At 45.1% G+C, this 18,074-nt stretch overlaps 1 long non-coding RNA gene across 3 annotated transcripts; it reads left to right on the forward strand.

Moving 5' to 3' along the window:
• Nucleotides 1–14,322: 14,322 nt before the first annotated feature.
• LOC123125701 (uncharacterized) lies at nt 14,323–17,569 on the forward strand. Of its 3 annotated transcripts, XR_006461476.1 has the most exons (6): nt 14,334–14,891; nt 14,987–15,083; nt 15,978–16,208; nt 16,973–17,050; nt 17,122–17,212; nt 17,320–17,569. It is a non-coding gene; the product is annotated as an uncharacterized lncRNA (long non-coding RNA). The 3 variants fall into 3 exon arrangements; XR_006461474.1 differs by lacking the exon at nt 14,987–15,083 and having other exon boundaries at nt 14,323–14,481; XR_006461475.1 differs by having other exon boundaries at nt 14,335–15,083.
• Nucleotides 17,570–18,074: the final 505 nt, after the last annotated feature.

The following is an 18,074-nucleotide window of genomic DNA, read 5'->3' on the forward strand; positions in this document are numbered from 1 at the left end:
TGGAAGCGGAACTGCCCCAAATACTTAGCGGACAAGAAGAAGGCCGGCAACACCAAAGGTATATGTGATATACATGTAATTGATGTGTACCTTACCAGTACTCGTAGTAGCTCCTGGGTATTTGATACCGGTGCGGTTGCTCATATTTGTAACTCAAAACAGGAACTACGGAATAAACGGAGACTGGCGAAGGACGAGGTGACGATGCGCGTCGGGAATGGTTCCAAGGTCGATGTGATCGCCGTCGGCACGCTACCTCTGCATCTACCCACGGGATTAGTTTTAAACCTCAATAATTGTTATTTAGTGCCAGCTTTGAGCATGAACATTGTATCTGGATCTCGTTTAATTCGAGATGGCTACTCATTTAAATCCGAGAATAATGGTTGTTCTATTTATTTGAGAGATATGTTTTATGGTCATGCCCCGCTGGTCAATGGTTTATTTTTGATGAATCTCGAACGTGATGTTACACATGTTCATAGTGTGAATACCAAAAGATGTAAAGTTGATAACGATAGTCCCACATACTTGTGGCACTGCCGCCTTGGTCACATTGGTGTCAAGCGCATGAAGAAGCTCCATGCAGATGGACTTTTGGAGTCTCTTGATTACGAATCATTTGACACGTGCGAACCATGCCTCATGGGTAAGATGACCAAGACTCCGTTCTCCGGAACAATGGAGCGAGCAACCAACTTATTGGAAATCATACATACCGATGTGTGCGGTCCAATGAGTGTTGAGGCTCGCGGAGGATATCGTTATGTTCTCACTCTCACTGATGATTTAAGTAGATATGGGTATGTCTACCTAATGAAACACAAGTCTGAAACCTTTGAAAAGTTCAAGGAATTTCAGAGTGAAGTTGAGAATCAACGTGACAGGAAAATAAAATTCTTACGATCAGATCGTGGTGGAGAATATTTAAGTCACGAATTTGGTACACACTTAAGGAAATGTGGAATAGTTTCACAACTCACGCCGCCTGGAACACCTCAGAGAAATGGTGTGTCCGAACGTCGTAATCGCACTCTATTGGATATGGTGCGATCTATGATGTCTCTTACCGATTTACCGCTCTCATTTTGGGGCTATGCTTTAGAGACTGCCGCATTCACTTTAAATAGGGCTCCGTCGAAATCCGTTGAGACGACACCGTATGAATTATGGTTTGGGAAGAAACCTAAGCTGTCGTTTCTAAAAGTTTGGGGATGCGATGCTTATGTCAAGAAACTTCAACCTGAAAAGCTCGAACCCAAGTCGGAAAAATGCGTCTTCATAGGATACCCTAAGGAAACTATTGGGTATACCTTCTACCTCAGATCCGAAGGCAAGATCTTCGTTGCCAAGAACGGGTCCTTTCTGGAGAAGGAGTTTCTCTCGAAAGAATTGAGTGGGAGGAAAGTGGAACTTGATGAGGTGATAGTCACCCCTTCCGAACCGGAAAGTAGCGCAGCGCGGGAAAATGTTCCTGTGGTGCCTACACCGACTGGGGAGGAAGTTAATGATGATGATCATGAAGCTTCGGATCAAGTTACTGAACTTCGTAGGTCCACAAGGACACGTTCCGCACCAGAGTGGTACGGCAACCCTGTCCTGGAAATCATGTTGTTAGACAACGGTGAACCTTCGAACTATGAAGAAGCGATGGCGGGCCCGGATTCCGACAAATGGCTAGAAGCCATGAAATCCGAGATAGAATCCATGTATGAAAACAAAGTATGGACTTTGACTGACTTGCCCGATGAGCGGCGAGCCATAGAAAACAAATGGATCTTTAAGAAGAAGACGGACGCGGATGGTAATGTGACCATCTACAAAGCTCGACTTGTCGCTAAGGGTTATCGACAAGTTCAAGGGGTTGACTACGATGAGACTTTCTCACCCGTAGCGAAGCTGAAGTCCGTCCGAATCATGTTAGCAATTGCCGCATACTATGATTATGAGATATGGCAGATGGACGTCAAAACGGCATTCCTTAACGGCTTCCTTAAGGAAGAGTTGTATATGATGCAGCCGGAAGGTTTTGTCGATCCTAAGAATGCTAACAAAGTATGCAAGCTCCAGCGCTCAATCTATGGGCTGGTGCAAGCATCTCGGAGTTGGAACATTCGCTTTGATGAGATGATCAAAGCGTTTGGGTTTACACAGACTTATGGAGAAGCCTGTGTTTACAAGAAAGTGAGTGGGAGCTCTGTAGCATTTCTCATATTATATGTGGATGACATATTATTGATGGGAAATGATATAGAATTCTTGGAAAGTATAAAGGCCTATTTGAATAAGTGTTTTTCAATGAAGGACCTTGGAGAAGCTGCTTATATATTAGGCATCAAGATCTATAGAGATAGATCAAGACGCCTCATTGGTCTTTCACAGAGTACATACCTTGACAAGATATTGAAGAAGTTCAATATGGATCAGTCCAAGAAGGGGTTCTTGCCTGTATTGCAAGGTGTGCAATTGAGCACGGCTCAATGCCCGACCACGGCAGAAGATATAGAAAAGATGAGTGTCATCCCCTATGCCTCGGCCATAGGGTCTATTATGTATGCCATGCTGTGTACCAGACCTGATGTAAACCTTGCCGTAAGTTTGGTAGGAAGGTACCAAAGTAATCCCGGCATGGAACACTGGACAGCGGTCAAGAATATCCTGAAGTACCTGAAGAGGACTAAGGATATGTTTCTCGTTTATGGAGGTGACGAAGAGCTCGTCGTAAAGGGTTACGTCGACGCTAGCTTCGACACAGATCTGGATGACTCGAAGTCACAAACCGGATACGTGTATATTTTGAATGGAGGAGCAGTAAGCTGGTGCAGTTGCAAGCAAAGCGTCGTGGCGGGATCTACATGTGAAGCGGAGTACATGGCAGCCTCGGAGGCAGCACAGGAAGCAGTCTGGATGAAGGAGTTCATTACCGACCTAGGGGTGATTCCCAATGCGTCGGGCCCGATGACTCTCTTCTGTGACAACACTGGAGCTATTGCCCTTGCGAAGGAGCCCAGGTTTCACAGGAAGACCAGGCATATCAAGCGTCGCTTCAACTCCATTCGTGAAAGTGTTCAAAATGGAGACATAGATATTTGTAAAGTACATACGGACCTGAATGTAGCAGATCCGTTGACTAAACCTCTCCCTAGAGCAAAACATGATCAACACCAGGACGCAATGGGTGTTCGATTCATCACAATGTAACTAGATTATTGACTCTAGTGCAAGTGGGAGACTGTTGGAAATATGCCCTAGAGGCAATAATAAATGGTTATTATTATATTTCTTTGTTCATGGTAATTGTCTATTGTTCATGCTATAATTGTATTGTCCGGAAATCGTAATACATGTGTGAATACATAGACCACAACGTGTCCCTAGTAAGCCTCTAGTTGACTAGCTCGTTGATCAACAGATAGTCATGGTTTCCTGACTATGGACATTGGATGTCATTGATAACGGGATCACATCATTAGGAGAATGATGTGATGGACAAGACCCAATCCTAAGCATAGCATAAAAGATCGTGTAGTTTCGTTTGCTAGAGCTTTTCCAATGTCAAGTATCTTTTCCTTAGACCATGAGATCGTGCAACTCCCGGATACCGTAGGAGTGCTTTGGGTGTGCCAAACGTCACAACGTAACTGGGTGACTATAAAGGTGCACTACGGGTATCTCCGAAAGTGTCTGTTGGGTTGGCACGGATCGAGACTGGGATTTGTCACTCCGTGTGACGGAGAGGTATCTCTGGGCCCACTCGGTAATGCATCATCATAATGAGCTCTATGTGACTAAGGCGTTAGTCACGGGATCATGCATTGCGGTACGAGTAAAGAGACTTGCCGGTAACGAGATTGAACAAGGTATTGGGATACCGACGATCGAATCTCGGGCAAGTAACATACCGATTGACAAAGGGAATTGCATACGGGATTGATTGAATCCTCTACACCGTGGTTCATCCGATGAGATCATCGTGGAACATGTGGGAGCCAACATGGGTATCCAGATCCCGCTGTTGGTTATTGACCGGAGAGGCGTCTCGGTCATGTCTGCATGTCTCCCGAACCCGTAGGGTCTACACACTTAAGGTTCGGTGACGCTAGGGTTGTAGAGATATGTGTATGCGGAAACCCGAAAGTTGTTCAGAGTCCCGGATGAGATCCCGGACGTCACGAGAGGTTCCGGAATGGTCCGGAGGTGAAGAATTATATATAGGAAGTCAAGTTTCGGCCACCGGGAAAGTTTCGGGGGTTACCGGTATTGTACCGGGACCACCGGAAGGGTCCCGTGGGTCCACCGGGTGAGGCCACCTATCCCGGAGGGCCCCGTGGGCTGAAGTGGGAAGGGAAACAGCCCCTAGTGGGCTGGGCGCCCCCCCATGGGCCTCCCCCCATGCGCCTAGGGTTGGGAACCCTAGGGTGGGGGGGCTTCCCACTTGCCTTGGGGGGCAAGGCACCCCCCCTTGGCCGCCGCCCCCACCCTAGATGGGTTTGTCCGGCGCCCCCCCCTCCCCCCTCCCAAGGGGGCCTATATAAAGGGGGGGAGGGAGGGCAGCAAGATCACAACCTTGGGCGACTCCCTCCTCCCCTGCAACACCTCTCTCTCTCGTATAAGTTCGGCGAAGCCCTGCCGACATCCCGCTGCATCCACCACCACGCCGTCGTGCTGCTGGATCTCCATCAACCTCTCCTGCCCCTTGCTGGATCAAGAAGGAGGAGACGTCGCTGCACCGTACGTGTGTTGAACGCGGAGGTGCCGTCCGTTCCGCACTCGGTCATCGGTGATTTGGATCACGGCGAGTACGACTCCGTCATCCACGTTCATTGGAACGCTTCCGCTCGCGATCTACAAGGGTATGTAGATGCACTCCTTTCCCTCGTTGCTAGTATACTCCATAGATGCATCTTGGTGAGCGTAGGAAAATTTTAAAATTATGCTACGATTCCCAACAAGGACACCCAGCAGAGACCTGGATCATACTTGCGGTCGACATAACTAAAACTCCAGGCGGTTAAACCAAAATCACACAGAACAAGGGAGTACCTTTCTCTGATACCAATTGAAAGTGCGTTATATCAACTAGAGGGGGGTGAATAGGCGATTTTTATGAATTCTTCACTGAGGAATTTGCGGGTGAGGAAATTCCTTAGCGAAGAACTACTTGCAGCGGAATAAGTACTCAAGAGTAAGCATAGCAGAACATAGGCATGGTCATCATGATGAAATGAAGACAAACACAGAGTACAGAAAGCGTAAACACATGATAGCACAGGATGAAGACAAACAGACTGAAGAAATTGAACTGAGGAAATTGAGAAAGTCTTCTGTCAAAGTCTTCAAACACAGATATGACAAGCACACAACACAGTAATGAGGAAATGAAAGAGTTGAGGAAATAGAACCAGTATGCTTGGTGAAGGCACTGATTTGGTAGACCAGTTCCAACTGCTGTCTCAGTTGTACATCTGGTTGGAGCGGGTAGGTATTTAAACCTGAGGACACACAGTCCCGGACACACAGTCCTCATCGTATTCTCCTTGAACTAAGGTCACACAGACCTCATCCAATCACTCGTGGTAAGTCTTCAGGTGATTTCCGAACCTTCACAAACTCGGTCACTCGGCGATCCACAATTCCTCTTGGATGCTCTAGACCATGACGCCTAACCGTCTGGAAGAAGCACAGTCTTCAAAGGTAGCAAGCGTCGGATCCACGCAGGATCAGTCTCTTCAGTGATGCTCAATCACTTTGGGTTTGTAGGTGTTTGGGTTTGGGTTTTCCTCACTTGATGATTTTCGCTCAAAGTCCTCGGAGGATGGGATGCTCTCAAATGACAAATGTCAGTTTCTCTCAGAGCAGCCAACCAACTAGTGGTTGTAGGGGGCGGCTATTTATAGCCTAGGGAGCAGCCCGACATGATAAGACATAAATGCCCTTCAATGATATGACCATTAGGTGGGTAGATATTTTGGGACAGCTGGCGCATAGCACATCAACGGTCAGAAATTTGAGTATCAAATTCCTCAGGGATATCATGTTCCTCACTGTGTAGGCAATCCGCACTGGCGAATTCCTAACTCCTCAGTCCGAACAAATTCCTCAGAGACCAGAAGAATTTCGTCTTTATCACTGAAGAATATGACTGAACTATATGAGATTTCCAATGGCTTCACTCGAAGGGATTGGTAGGTGTAGAATTTTGAGTTGAGCATCACATGGAAATTTTTCCTTAGTATTTCCTCGACCCCCTATAACAGTACGGTGTTTCCTATGACTCAAGAAAGAGAAAATGAAACTACGAAAACAAAAGTCTTCACGCTTCATGTTCCTCAAATGAATACCAAGTCTTCAAGGTCACACCAATTTCTTCACTTTCAAAGTCTTCAGAAAGTCTTCAGAAATCCAAAGTCTTCAGTCGAAGAACTTCATTTTTAGGGGTCGACTTTCTCTGTAAATATCAAACTCCTCATAGACTTATAGACCTATGTACACTCATAAACACATTAGTTCCTTAACCTATAAGTCTTCAATACACCAAAATCACTAAGGGGCACTAGATGCACTTACATCCACCGGCCAAAAAAAAGGTAGCAACACAAATTTCTTTTAAAACAAGAGCACAAGATATGAACGATTGCTTTGCTGAAAATGACAAACTCACGACAATTGACAAGAGACCCTATAATCTTACTTAACAGTCCTAGTACCAACCCAAATACAACTATAAATTACTAATGATCCATGCAAAACTAAAAGTCGAAAAACTCCAGGTTTGATTGTTCTGTACTGAATGCACATGACATAGTGTTGAACTTCGCAATGGTAAAGCGCAAGGACAACAAGGTTTCCAGTAAAAATCTAACAAGCACATAAGACCAAGAAATGCTTAGAAGCCATCAACATGCTCCTTGTGTCCACCACAAAGTATAGTAACATGGTGCCAAGCTAGACACTCCATGTCCAAGGTTAAAACTGGTCAGAATCTCTACAGCCAAAAGCAGACGAATCTAAAGCAACCATCCAAATACAGCGATCAGGTGAGCTTTTACACAATCCTCAAACCCACGATGGCACTTCCAATCAAGAGCACTACCAGGATTCTATTCTACACTAATCATCCATGGATGGAAAACAACAACTAATTCAAATATGTGCGAGTCATAGAGGAATGAATGGACGATGGAGTCACCACCGGGCCACAGTGTGACGGCTCCATCAACAGCCGGCGCCGGCGTAAGGTCGGATCTAATGAGGATTTGATGAGTCACACGAGGAAAACGGCACCCTCTGCCGGTGCTTTGCATCGACCCCAACACCTGTGTGACCCGTACCAACGGCATCGCCTCCCGTCTAATGACGACTCGCATTTCCACTCCCACCTCATCCCCGTCCTCTGCAGGCTTCAGATCAACTCAGACGGCATCGTGGGGTGGGGGCAGCACAACCTAGTCTTTGTCCTTGTGGGCGAGGGTGGGGAGCCGGGGAAGGTTGCGCCAGTTTGTGGCTGCGCTAGAGGCGACCGACGGTGGCGGCATCAAGATCATCAAAACACAACTCCTCATAGAACCCTATAAATGGATGAACCCAAAGAAGCTACTTACCTCCAACTTTAACTAGATCAGGCGATGGCGAAGACAGCACAGACTGCTCAACCTCCTCGTCCTTCTCTTCGACGCCACACAACGAGGTAGGACGGTGACGTCATGGACTGCTGGACCTCCTTGTTGCTCTCTCCGGCGTCGCACACCTAGGGGAGAGGACGACAACGACTCCCACACGAACTGACTCGGGGGAGAAGTGGGTCTCGGAAGGGGCCCTTCCTCCGGAGGCAAGCATGACAGAGCTGGAGGATCTTGGACGGGAGGAGGCGGTGGCGGCGGAAGAGAGGTAGCGTGGGGGAGAGGGGCGGAAGTTTATTTCCTTTTCTCTGGCTATTTCATCGAGGAAAGGTTTCACGGGAGGGAGGAGGTGTTACCTGAGGAAGTGTTTGTCTCCCTCTTTCTTAGCGACGAAGCGAGGTGGAGGTGGGAAGGAAGCTTTCCGTGAAACGTGAACCAGAGGCCAGCGCAAGGCTCGATCCCGATTGGCCTCCCCGAACAGTGCGCCTCGATGACGTGGCTAAGGTGAGCGTTCGCCCTTTGCGCCACTCTTATTGGGTTTTATTACTGGCGGCCGCTGGGGGTTGGGATCCCGCAGAAGTGAGTGAGCAGGGGAGCGTAGAGCTGGCCCACCGAGTCGAGGAACGGCTCGCGGAGGCACATATCTACGACCCCCTGGAGCACACCACAGCACTCCACGCTCAGGGGGCTGGCGAGGAACAGCACGGGCACGAGCAATTTGAGGATGTCTTCCTTGCAGCTGCCCGCCTGCTGCACCAGCTTCATGCAGTCAGCAGGAACCTCAGGCGCCTCGGCGTCGGTCGCGGGTGCTGAGGGCACGGTAGTACCGGTCGTTGTGCCCGGAGGGATCGTTACCGCCATCGTTTGAGTGGATCCGAGGAGGAGGAACTGGACCGAGATGAGGGCGACGGTGACGAGCGTGGTCTTGGCAGCCATTACCGTATATGTTTGCTCAACTTCAGCTACACTTTGTGCTTCTGTTGCTATATGGATCGAACAGTTTACGGGGTCCAGGGAAATGCTCGAGCGCTATATAGGGGCGACGGTGGAAGGAATGTTAATTTGATCAAAAATTCAAAATGGGTTATGTTACCAGTACCACACGCGACTTAATCTGTCGCTCCCGGCAGAAATAAACATCTCTAATTTTATTTATACATATAACAATTACAGGTAACACTGACTTAGATCTAAGATCCAATAAAAACAAAATAACTCCTATGACCCGAATCCTTCGGCTATTCGGGTACGCGCGCACACCCCCAACAGAAAATGGGCTGGCCCATTTAGTAATGTAGCAGTAGTCTTGGTCGTCCCGTTTTTTACTCTGACATGTTTTGTTTCTGTCCATTTTTAGGCTGTTTTTGGTCTTTATCTATTTAATTTTTATTTCTCGTTCTTTTTATTTTCTGTTTTGAATTTCATGATATTTTTGCTTTTGAAATTGCGATTTTTTTCTTAATATTTTGAACTCCTAAAAAAACCCATAAACTTTTTCAAATTCATGAATTTGTTTTATCAAATTGGTGAATTTTTCCTTCAAATATGTGAACATTTATTTATAAAATCATGAACTTTGTTCCTCAAATTTGTGAACTTTTTCCAAGTTCATGAATATTTTTTAAATATGTGATTTTCTCAAATTCCTTAAATGTTATCAGACTGGTGAACTTTTTTGAGGTCAACAGTTCAAGCTAAGGTCAACAAGTCTAGTTTGATGAAAATGGGCCACGCAGAGGCGCAATGGGCCCGGCCAGTTTGGAGCTTTGCTGCGTTCCCGCGTCTGTTTCGTTGGCTGCTAGTTTTTTTCTTTCTGTTTGTGGCTTTTTTTCGTGATTTCGTTTTTCTGCTCTTTCTGAACTTTTCTCTTTTTTATTTTATTTACTTTTGGTTTTTTTTCTTCTGGCTTTTTATTTCTGTTTTTTTGGTTTAAGTAAAAACGTCCTCTTTTTTTAGGGACTGAAGTACACGGAAAAATCTGTCGGTGCTCCCGGGAGCGTGCGAAAATATCTTTTGAAATCTCAGAAAAATTATATGTGTTATTTTTCACATCCAAATGCTATACACAAAATTTGCAGGAAAAAATATTAAACAATTTTCCCGTGCAAAAATATAAAATAAACACTAAATGTTACCCCAAAATGTCACCCTAAATTTGTTTTTTTGGGAAAAATAACGTTGCTCCGTTTTGCATGAAAATATTCAAGGATGCTTGCGACACTAACACAAAGATCTACAAAATAATTTCAGAATTTTTTGAAAACATTTACTATATTTGTTGTTTTTAGTATTCACACGGAGCGCGCGCTCCTGGGAGCCAAAACGCCATTCTCATACACTTACATCGTTCACAAGAGAATGGGTAATAAAAGAAGGAAAATCATCTACCCAGTTACATGATAAATTGTTCTCATAACTATGTTTTGCTATCTCATGTGCGACGCCATTGGCTTCCTGTAGACAATGTGAATACCAAACTGTTCCTATCACAGACACCAATCAATGCAATCTGCATAAATTGTTGCTTCCTCGCTCCACCGTGAATGTCCTCCTCCACATGCTTCAGTAACCTCCTTAGTCGCTCCACATGCCACTAAGAAAAGTTCTTTGTGCTCCAGTGCTGAAGCTAAGATGATGTACAGAGCCTATGGTACATTCATGTACAACTTGCAGTGAACAGAAAATGTTACTTATGTCAAAACTAGCTACATCATTACTTAAAAATGAGAAGAAAAAAACAGCACGCTATAGCGTCAGTAATGGCACACTATAGCGTTTTGAGCAATGTCTCGCTAAATAAATCGATATACAATGTCTCGCTAATAGCACGCTATAGCACAATATAGCGTGTTAGTAGTGTATTTTAAGGGCCACACTATTTTGTCATAGCACCCTATTTTTCTATTACCAAAGAGCGGCCCCTAGCACAATATGGATAGAGTGTCTCTTACATATACCTCAGCACATTATCAAACATATTTGACATACTACGAGAAGGATATAAATTAGAGGCCACCCTAATGATAGACCAAACCGCATGAGCAAATTTACAATAAAATTAATCGGCTCGTCGTATTTCTATTCCAGAAAGGAGGTTGATCTTCAACATCTGTATCATTGTAATGCACACGGGCATATTCACTTAATAAAACTTGAAGATGGATAAGAAGAGCACAACCGGTCATTAACAGAAATAAATGACAACACAAGTAACCTATTAGTGACTTGCCAGCTAAACTGATTGAACAAATCATGTGCCACCCTCTCTAAATGACAACACCCAAAGGCTATGTGCTCTAGAGCTTCCACGCCCTAAAGTAAGGACCACATGCGGACTGACATGGTAGTCTTGAAAATAACCTGCAAAATTTTGAAGGTTTGTCCTGTTAAAATAATATCATTCTGGTAATTCAAAACTACCCAAAGTAAGGAACAAAATCTCACAAGTAAGTGTCCCTTAATATTGGGGTGAATGTCGGCTAACCAGTTTCTCAATAAGTTCAATATACTAGTTAGTGGTGGCAGAGTAAAGGCTATATGAAATAAATAAAAAAGGCAAAAGGACATGAGGGAGAAAGATGTTGAATTGTTTCCTCTTCATCACTAAAATAACAGTTTTTGCACCCATGCCAATTACATTTAGGCAGATTATCTTTAGTGGGTATTACCCTAGATGTTTCCCAAATATGTTCTGAGCCGAAAACATGCCATGTGGTAATTAAATCCGCATACATGGACTTGTGAGTGCAAGCGTCATTAGAATTTAACAATCATCAAAATACATCAAGACTTGTGTTAGGTTGACCAACATCAACCTTCGCACTAAATGCAGCCACAATGTCGATGAAACTGAATGTTTTGAGGGCTCGGCCCAACTACTAATGCCTTCCACTGCACAATATTATACAAACTCGGGTATTGAAGAGTCAACTGAGTGTCCGTTAGTCAGATATCTTCACATAAGCTAGTAGGCTTTCCATTAGCAATATTCAAATAACCTCTATTGAAAAAAGAAGATTTGACCCTCATCAAACACTTTCCAAAATGGTGAGTCATTAGGTCTCCGCTCCACTTGTGCCAGCATTTTGGAATGAATCTATTTGTTACGAAGTAGCTCATGCCAAATACCATATGTGTTAAGTGTATTACATCCTTACCAATTGCAATTGCAAGGTTATCCCTTATGAAAATTACTCTTTTACATAGATATCACAAGAATATCTTAACTTTTAAAAGAATATGCAGCTTCCACAAATTGCTTATTCTTCAACGGAGATGTGATGGCGTCCGTTGGGTAATCATTACACTTGTATAATACCACTATGGAAATCATTCAAATACAACTTGATAAGTTTGCCCATGTGAAATGGTGTTTAGGTGCTTCAGTATTTAAACAAGAACCAAGCCACTCGACATCACCATCCTATTTCACTGATAAAAACCAAATGGGCCACATGGGATGGCGATGAAACCCAAGCCACCACTCCCTTCACGCCCTCCTCTACTCGTCACCATCCGTGGAGGTCTCCGATGAAGTCTGTGTCACGGCCAAAGTAATGGAGGACAAGACCTAGCTACTCCGCCTTGGTGCAGAGGGCTATGGATCCCGAGGACATCGTCCTCGCGTGGTGCAACTATGCCTTCTGCAGTGAGCGACGCTGGTGTGGCTCTGCCTCTTTGGTCGTGCACGCAGTGAGTGATAGTGGGTGTTAGTCATCGGTCACATCACGTTTCTCGTTCTCCCTGGGCTCATGGCAGATCTGAAGGTCGCTTCCATCTCCCTCCTAATGTCCTTCAAACCACTGGATCTAGTCCTCGTCGACCACTGGTCGCCGGATCTGTTGAAGGTGGAGCTTCCCGAGGCATTAACTATAACCAGGAGAAATCCTTGACTAGTTCTATGGCCACGATAGCGGTGACGCTTGCTACTGTTGTCTCCATCTTGGAGGCATCGTCGAGGTTCTTTCTCTCTCCCTCTCGGTCATATACACGGGCAAAAACCCTTGTCTGGTCAATATTGGGTGGTTGTAGTGTGTTGCGCATCATCACCTCCTTGAAGGTGCCACCTTGGGAGAGTTTAGGGTGTGTAATGGCATTGTGGGGTGGTTGTTGGGTGTGCGGAATCATCAGAGATGGTGGGGCGCCTTGGTGTTTCATCTTGCCGGACCAACGTTGGTCCGCCGATCGTCAACACCTTCGTCCTTGATGGGGAGGGGATATGGTACATTTCCCCACTAGCAGGAACGTGTTGATTCCTATAGGTGGTGGCATGGACATGTGTTGATTCCTACAGGGCAGATATGCTATCAATAACATTTTTTTGTTCCTTCTCTGTATGTTTGTTCAATGACCTCACTCTACAACAATTTATTCTCTTCGTGAGTGGATATGTGAGTCTCGACATGGTTCTTCACATGGTGTTCTTAGCACAACAACGTGGATGGCCTAAATTCTCTCATGGTGAGTTGTTCGATCTTCTGCAATACGATGCCCTTGAACTAGGGCGAGGGGTAGGGGTCCTCTCCGAATTTGGAGAGGAGTGGTAAAAGGACGGGGTCCACCTTTCAGAGTAGATAAGAGTGTGTTCCATCGTTGTTGGTTCATGTCTCCAATTGGAGTGTACACTCTACGCTATGTTGTTTCACTTGCGTTTGGAGAGCTCCATCAAAACCAAAGCTAGTTCTTTGATTGTTTTTCTGTAATGCGTTTGTTGTCTTTGGTGCTTGTAAGTTGTATTGCAGAAGCATGCACCTTAGTAGCCACACGATTGTTTCATGGTTCATAAACCCGTTTACACGTTTCATTCTTAATTCCTGCACATGGGGTCCATGCATGACAACTTTTGGCAGCTTCACTCATCCCGCCTCTCATGCTCTTTCTTTTGAAATTTTATATTATTATCCTTACAACCAAAAGTATAATTTATGTTTCGTTTGCATATTCATATTCCTTGCAGTGATTTTGTTTGCATATTCGTATACCTTGCGATGAGAGCTTTCAAAGAACACAACATTTAAACTTGTTTTGATAAGTTTTATAAAATTATCAAGTTTTAACTATTAAATTTCGATAATATTATCCGGCGAACGTCAGCTGGGAGGGTGGTGGCAAGCGAAAACCTTTTTCTGTTGGTTTTAGTTGCTTCGCGTGATCAAAGTATCAAACGGTGACAATTTTAAACGAAAAATACCTTCTCGTGAAAAAACTGCCATCTTGTTCTAAAGAGGTTGTCGTCCTCCTCACAACTAAAACTGCCAGCTGAATCATTCGAAATGCCAACTCCTCGCAGCCAACGTTCGCCAGTTAGAGGGTCCTTAAAAGATAGTTGTAATATTAAATTTTACCAAGTTTATTTCCAAAATAAAAAGGAATTATTTCGTAATCTATATCTATACTTCTATCTATATCTATACTACTATTATCTATATCTATATCTATATCTATACTTCTATACTACTATTAAAAGAGCAAACATGAATCCATCTAAAGTCACACACAAAACTGTACACGGGATAACCGAAGCCCTCCGATTAAATCAACTTAAATAGATCCGACTGACCATATTACGTTAATGATATGTCGCTTGAATGAACGGCTGAGATTGAATGTTCTGCCTAGCAGACGTCTGCCAATAGTCGCGCTCTGCGTACCCAATCCCTGCGGCCTCGCCCGTAACTCCATGATTTTCGGATCCTCCCCACCTTTCTTTCTCTAGGCCCCAGGTCGAGAAGAACGGACCGGCAACAACTGCCGCCGCTCCTCCATTCCCCTCCTCCTGTGTGCTGCCCTCTCATCCATCCCGAGTCGACCCCGCCTCCGGTCGCGGCCCACTCTCCTACAAGCGGCGACGACATCCTCGCCGGTCAGCCACGCCCAGCGCCTTCCTCCTCCCTTCTCTCTCCCTCTCCTCACTAATCTCTCTCCCTGTCTCCGTTGGACCTTCCCTCGTGACTGCCGGCCTTCCTCCTGACTAGATCAACGACAGCGACGACCGGATCTCCCACGCTGCCATGGCTAAGACACACCGCGCGTTCGCCCCACCTCCCAGCAAACGCCGCCGCCCCTTCCCTTTCGATCCACCTCGGGTCAACCTGTCGCCACCACGCACGCAAACCACGGCGGGGGACGCGAGAGGAGGAGTTGCGGCTTCCTCCAGGCACACACGTGCCGTTGCATTTGGCCTTTCCTGGAGCGTCGGTCGCCGTCGCCGCCTGCCGCTCGGCTTCTGCCCCACGGGCGCCACGTCCAGGAACTCCCCTCCGCCACTGCCGGGTGGGTCAAAATCACTGCTATCGCCGTGTCCCGGCCCATTCCGTTCATGCTCTGACGCGATCCTGATCCGCCTGCACAAATCCTTTTCTGTACAGAGTAATGGCCATCGGATTTGGATTTTGGGAGCTTTCAATCGTGGATGCTTGTTTCCGTATGGAGTAATGACATTTTTTAACTGACGGATTGATCCATGTAATTAGGTTTCTAGCTCAATCTTTCCATATAGTTGCATCGACTTATACTGAATTCTTTAGTGTCACTGTATATAATATAAGTATTCATGTACTGTTCGAATGTCCGGTCAATGTCTGGTCTATGTACAACCCTCTAAAATTCTTTTATATCTAGACATGTCTGAAACATCATTTGTCAAGACACACTGTTAGTTAATCAATTTAGTCTGAAACATCATTTGTCAGAACACAATGGCTTGCAGGTGTTAAGATGTTAAAACAAAATTATTTGCACATGCATGCTTGTTTGTAAGTTGTAACCATAGTACCATACTGAAACGGAGCAACAACATTATGCTTAGGAGATGAAACATGGACAACCCATTTTTAGTGGCAATACTTTGCGTAATCAACCAACATAGGATCACTCTGCACCAAGCAGATGGTAGTTCCGGTCTTCTAGCTGAGGAGGATACACCAAGAGAATCAACCAAGCAGAATTAAGCACCATAATTTTCTATGTACACACTTTGCTGTAGAAGATTTTGTACACGGCAATGAAAGGGTTGAATATGAATAGATTGGCAAGGCAAAAATCTTTGGTGTTAATACTGACAAATAGAGCAGCCTATCATGAAAATGAGACATCTTTACTGTCAAGTTTATAGTCATCAAGTGGTCCTACATTTCCTGATTGTTTGTGTGTTCCCGCTTGATTTATGTACCACAATAGATAATCTGATTCTGATTTATCCGAGGATTTGTTCCAGTTCAACTCAGCATTTTACCAACATCAGATCTCTCTGTAGTCCTTTGATCACAGTTTTATTTGCTTTTATGCATCAGGTCTATCATTTAGCATTTCTCATCCATTGCCCCTTTCAACTTATAAGCATTGAATTCATGATTGCAGGATTGTCTCCAGGTGCAATAGACGTTCAAGCACATGCAGTTTTTGGGAGTGAAGTCAAAGAATAGCTTGGTACTTCTGTGGTTGAGATTTCAACAGAGGGATGCTGGTGCAGTAACCATATCTCCCTGTTTCTTCAGCTTGAGGAAGCCCTGTGGCAGCCTGACTCTCTGCTGCCTATTGTCGTCCTATCTGACCTGCTACTAGGCAACTACTACTACTCACGTTTGATAGGTGAACCTTCTGATTCTCCCTTCCTGTTCTTCCCTTCTTGTTATCCAATTGCTCTTGATAACTGAATGATTCAATCAAATTTCATTGCAAAGCAAACTGTACCAGGCTTTTCTTCTTTCTAATGCTGTGTTAGTTCACATTAAGGGGCTGTTCGGACTCTCTCCACTCTCTAACTCCACGCCGGAGCGGAGCAGGATCTAGTTCTAATTTGAGGAGTGGCTGGAAGGCCGCTCCGCTGGCTCCGCTCCGTGGCGATTTGCCGAACAGGGCCTAAGTTGTGAAATCCAAGTCCATACATTTAAAATTCTTGTTGTTCTAATTACACAAGTATTTTCTCATATATTTTTTCATTAACTAATGTTCATACAGAAAACCATCTCAGTAACTTGATATAGTAGTTAGTTTTGACATTAGACGCATCAACTTTGACATTGATAATTTCCTCATGTTTTTAGTAGGGCGATAAAATTTTCTAGCATTTCATTATGAGCTGCAAGCTCTGAAAACATATGTATCCGCTCCTGAATTATGCTCTGTGTGGTTTCTGAATCATACATGCTGACGTGCATTGGCAATCATTATTCAACCAAATTCCTTTTCACTGAAATAAGAACCACATAATGCTTACGATTTAATCTGGTCATCTAGACAACTAAATGGGTTAATATTATGCTTAGTATCCTTTGGCATATCTTTTGGCTTCGTGCTATTGTGTTTTAGGTTGTCTGCTAATACTTTTAAGTCTTTCTTACACTCAATTTCAGATGCTATCTTGCGTATGACTGAGCAGTCTCGGCTATACTTCAACCCAGACATCAACGAAGCAAATAGCTTGATATATGGTACGTTCATGATTACCAATGCCTTGCTATTTTTTTTACCTTGACTAACACAAAGGTTGCAAAATGTGTAGGTTCAGGGAGCTTCGACGCTTGCTCCAACCAAAGAAGTCTTTCAAGCTAGATTTTCTTTCCATATGATACCTAGAACTGGCATTGGCTGAGGTGTTTGTAACCAATTGTATCTTGATTAATTTTTGCTCTGTTTTTCCCTCCCCCCTTCTACCATACTATATTAATGAAATTTTGACCATAGAACTGTTGTTCTACAGTTTGCGGTTAAAAAAAAAAAGAGCCAGCAAGGAGATGGAGTTTGCGAAGCACATGTTCGACCATGACAACCCCAAGCATGTGTCTCCATACCTGATGACGAGGCGACCAGGTGAATACCACTCATGAGATGTGTGAGCTCTAGCGAAGAGGATAAGTAGAAGCATAGAACACATATTTGTCATTAGGGACACGCGAGGATGTTGTTGCAACATCCGGGCACATTTACTTAAAAATAAATAGATTTCAAAAGACATGTGTTATATTTGAGAGACGTGCACGCTTACTAGTAGAAGAATAAGGAAAAGAAGATGAATCTCTGAGCCTGGTTCATTCCTGTTTTCTCAAACAAAGTCTGAATTATTCTCAACAGAAGTTCGGAATGTGCGGATGCCTTGAGAGGCCGCATGCAGGGACGACGACGACCGGCTATTACTGGCGTCGGCCGGGGGTTGCCCCTATGGGGATCCCGCACGAATGACTGACCAGGGGAGCGAAGAGCTTGCCGACCGCAGAGTCGGGGAAGAGGTCGCGGAGGCACCTGTCGCCGACCCTCTGTAGCACGCTGCAGCACGCCAGGCTCACGCGGCCGGCGAGCTCCGGGGATGCAAGCCACTCGACGATGTCGACCGCGCAGCTCTCCGCCTGCAGCACCACCTTCCAGCATTCAGCCGCAGCCTCGGCCACCTCGCCCTCGCCAGGGAACGGAAGCGCCGGGACGTCCGTCGCGGGTGCTGACGGCACGGTGACGGTAGTA

This window comes from Triticum aestivum, chromosome 5D (assembly GCF_018294505.1).
Source record: "Triticum aestivum cultivar Chinese Spring chromosome 5D, IWGSC CS RefSeq v2.1, whole genome shotgun sequence".
Taxonomy (NCBI): Eukaryota; Viridiplantae; Streptophyta; class Magnoliopsida; order Poales; family Poaceae; genus Triticum; species Triticum aestivum.